A 4,828-nucleotide genomic window follows, 5' to 3' on the forward strand; every position below is an offset into this window, starting at 1 on the left:
ACTAGGCAGCTGAACCCTTTGAGTCATCAAAGGGAGTGGCCTGTTCTATGGAGTCACCTTGAGCGATGAAAGCAGGAAATATCCAGGAAGGAGAAGGATGCCTACCCCAAGACCCCCACCTTTCCCCAATTCCTCTGTCCTCCCCCAGTGAGAGATTAAAAACCAGAAAGGTCCTGGGGGAAGGAAGGAAGGAAGGATGGAAGGAAGGAAAGAAGGGAGGGAGGGAAGTAGGGAGAGAGGGAGGGAGGGAGGAAGGGAGGGAGGGAGGAAGGAAGGAAGGAAGGAAGGAAGGAAGGAAGGAAGGAAGGAAGGAAGGAAGGAAGGAAGGAAGGAAGGAAGGAAGGAAGGAAGGAAGGAAAGAAGGAAGGAAGGAGGGAGGAAGGGACAAAGAAAGAAACTTCTCCACCAAGTCTCCCCTATCTCTTATGAAGATTTTTTATGAAGGTAATTTTTTAATCTAAATATAGTGTTTTACATTTATCCACAATGAATTTCTTCATATTGGATTCAGCCAAATGGCCTAGGCTTACAAGACCCTTTTGGATCCTAACCACGTTAGCAATTACTAAAGATGAGTGTACCATCTATGCCTTTATCCAAGTCATTGAAAAAAGTTAAACAGCCCGGGCCAACCTGGAGAACCCTGGGGTTCTCCCCTGAAGATCTCCTGCTGTATTGACATCGGTCTATTAACAACTTCTCTTTGAATCCAGTCATTCAACCAGTTTCAAATCCATATAACTGCATTACCATCTGGTCCCCATTTTTCCATCTTCTTCACAAAAATAATGAGGCACCTTAGCAGCTGCTTTAGCTAAAATCTAAGTGAATTATACCTACACCATTCTCTCTCTTTTTTTTTTTTTTTTTTTGGTGAGGCAATCAGGGTTAAGTGACTTGCACAGGATCACACAGCTAGTAAGTTTCAAGTGTCTGAGGCTGGATTTGAACTCACATCCTCCTGATTCCAAGGCCAGAGCTCTATCTACTGCACCACCTAGCTGCCTTCTACACCACTCTCTTGATACCAGTTTAGTAACCCTGTCCAAAAAGGAAAGTGGTGGTGCGGTATAACATACTCTCCATGTAGCCATGAGGCTCTTTGTAATCACTATTTTCTCTCCTAGATGTTAACTAAAATTGTCTTTAATGCCATGTTCCAGATTTTTTCCCAGGAATTGAAGTTAAACTCATTGGCCTAGCTGGCAGATGCTATTCTCTTGCCTTTTCTGGAAATTGGGATATACACCCTTCTACAGTCTTTTAGTGCCTCTCTCATTCCCCAAGATCTTCCAAATATCATTGACAGCAGCTCATCCCCCACAGGCTCAGCCAGGTCTTTTGGCACCTGAAGATATGGTTCACCTAGGCCATTGGAGTGACTTGGAATCATCAATGGCAACTAGGTGTTCTCTTATTGTCTCCTTACTTATCTTGGGAGCTAATTCCCTCTTAGCCATCTTCAGTTCTTTTATTCAGTTCAGTTATTTCTAATTCGGTGGTCATTCTTATTCTATGTAGCACAGGACAATTTTTAAAAAGCAAAATAAAAATTGAGAAGCTCTGCCTTACCTTCATTGTCAGATATCATCATACCATTAATAGTCTTATATCTTCTTTGGTCCTCATCTTTTCCCCCAATACAATAAAAAAAGAAAAATCTTTTTTTTAACTGTCCTTGCCATCCTCAGCCCATCCTGGACTTTAATTTTCCTAACACCATTCTTTGAGGACCATCCCATGTTCTTATATTCATCTTCTGTTACTGGTCTTTGTTCTATCTTCTGTAGATATCTTTTAAAAAATGTAAGCTGGTTCATGAATTCCTTGAGCATCCACAACTCCTATTTTCTCACCTAGTTAGTAAAATAGCTAGCAATTACATAATGCCTATTTTCTATAAAGCAGTATGCTAAGCATTTTACAAATATTATCTCCTTTCATCTTCACAGCAATCCTGGCTGGTAGGTGCTATTACAATCCCCATTTTATAGTTGAAACTGAGGCAGGTGATTGGCTCAAGATCACAGAGCTAGTTTCTGAGGCCAAATTTGAATTCAGGTCTTCCTGACTCCAGGTACAATACTTTAACCACTACATCACCTGGCTGCCTAGGGAGAATTGTTTTCCTTTGAGTCTTCAGAATTTTATCCTCAAGTTTCCCATCCCTCCTAGACTGACTTCCATGTGTAATTTGAGTCCATAAGATCCTTATTATCCTTTCTCTGAATATTTTGCCAGAATCTAAGGCACATGTCAGGTCATATCAAGCTTTCCTCTCCTCTAGCACAGTTTCTAGGAGGCAAGGTCACTTCTCCCAAAGGACCTTGTTTCCTTTTTGCATTTGAGTTCCTAGCATGCATCACAGGGCCTTGGCTAAAGTGGGTCTAAGTATGCGTGTAAAGCCATTAAATCCGACAAACACTCCTGCCACAAGGCAGCACTTTATCAATGAGGCAAATTTGCTGGATCAACATTATCACCCCCCCTCACCAACATTTTAACCTTTTCTCATCAGACTGAGGAATTTGGACATCAAGTAACAAATTTGCTCCAGTGGTTTTTGCTGAATGGGCTGTATTGTCAGACAGAGAAGTGTAGATTCCACCTGTCTCCACTTGAGAATTTTAACATTTCAGTTTGGCCTAGTAGGCCCTCAGCTGGATCCATTATACGTATGGTGGGTCCCACCTAGGGGACTTGGAACCTACAAATATATTTTTAGGAATGAAAAACTTTTATCACCAATTTATCCCTGGCTGGTTCCTTGCCATTACTTTTACTCAAGTGATATTCCAATGTATCATTTTATCATAAAGGTGACCTGGATAATCAAATGTTTCACCAATAAAGCATAAGCATATAGAAGAGACATTATTCACTATGCTCCCTAACCTGTCATCTGGGTAATAATCAACCCCCAAATAGATCTAAAATACAGAGACATTCAGATTCTACCTGCACAACCTTACAAAACCAATTAACAATGAAAATTACAGCCAACACAGTTATTTGGGATCTTATATACCAAAATAACTTCCATAGATTGGTTGAATTCAAGTCTTTCTTTTAAGCAGATTCAAACAAATTTGATTATGAGAGATAGTGTGTCATAATGGATAGAGAGCCAGTCCTGAAGCCATAAAGATCTAGTTTCAAGTCCCACTATGACATGCAATGACTGTGTGATCCTAGGAAAGTCACTTAACCTCTAGGTTCTCTAGGCCAGTGACACCAAACTCAAATAGAAATAGGAGCCTTAGTTAATCTGTTCATAAGAATTCTGACAGGTGCATATTGACTTAGTTTTTAAATGTAATGTTATCTATATTTTACTGTATTTTTAGCTATTCTATTAAATATTTCTCAATTATGTTTTAACCTGGTTTGGGTCAAATTTGGGAATGCATGTAGGGTGAGATGCATGCTTGACCCCTCCACTCTGGGCAACTCTCTGAGACTATAAGTTGCAAAGAAATTGCTGATCTGCAATAGGGAGTTTCCTCATTCAAGAGTTATCTATCCCCATGAGATCACAGGATCCTACCTTTAAGTCTTGACTTTTACTAATTTTACAATTCCATCTGCCCATCCCCAAGCTAATATTTGCCCCGGATAATGGGTCAGTCCAGCCCTGACCTTGAAAAATAGTCGGAAGAAAGACAAAAAGTCAATAGCATTTAGCACAGTGCCTGGCATATGGTAGGTGTTTAAGACATATTCATTGATTGATTAATTTTTTCATATATTCAGTTCATTCTTGTTACTAAATGTCTGAAAATGATATGATTCTTGTCTTTATATGTGCATTCATGGCTAATTGATCAACTGACATTTATTAATCCAGAAGATGAACTCCTAGTGCCTCTAGCCATTGACAAGATACATTTAAGATGCAGAAACCACTGACATAGTAGTGCCACATTTAATTTAACGAGTGATTTTATCAGTATTTTGGCTAATGTAAATATGGTAGGAATCCTTATCTAAGAATTTTTGTAGTAAATATCTTTGCCACAGGATTTTGGACATCTAATGATTAGACTAGAATCTATGATTACATCTTTCTCATCCTCCAAATCCAATCGGCTGTTAAGTCCTGTCCATCCTACCTCTTGGACACCTTTCATATCTATCAGTCAGTCAATAACATTTATTATGCATCTACTGTGTGGCAGGCACTGTGCTAAACTCTGGAGATACAAATATGAAAAAGAAAAACAGCCCCTGGCCTCAAGGAGCTTACAATCCATTATAAGCTCACAAAAGGAAGCTGAAAAGGGTGCGGGGAAGGGTCATCAGCTTGTGATGGAGGAGTCTCAAAGAGTACAGCCTGGTGGGAAATGAAGAGATGGCTGACTTGGGTGCCCTCTTTAACTGTAGGCTTTGGAAAGAGCTCTTTGCTCTGTCCCTTTTTCTCCCCTTATACCACAACCACCTTATTTCAGACCCTCATTACCTCTTGCCTGGACTATGACTATAGCTTCCTATTTAGGCCTTCTGCCTTTGGTTTGTCTTCTCTCTGATCCTGCTTCTATAGCTGACAAACTGATATTTCTTAGTCACAGGTCTAGCCATGGTACTACCTGGTGCTTTTTAGTGGTTCTTTATTGACAATAGGATAATATACAAACTTTTCTCTTTGGCATTTTAGGATGACTATACATTTTTCTTCCTTCATTGTCATGCTCTAGACAAATTGATCTACTTAGTGTTTTCTGCATGCAAACGTCCATACCTCTATATTTTTGCACAAGCTATTTCTCTGCCTGGAATGCTCTCCCTCCTCATCTCCACCTCTTGGAAACCCTGTGTCCCTTCCAGACTA

Source organism: Vombatus ursinus, unplaced genomic scaffold, assembly GCF_900497805.2.
Source record: "Vombatus ursinus unplaced genomic scaffold, bare-nosed wombat genome assembly UNPS02014839.1, whole genome shotgun sequence".
NCBI classification, from domain to species: Eukaryota; Metazoa; Chordata; class Mammalia; order Diprotodontia; family Vombatidae; genus Vombatus; species Vombatus ursinus.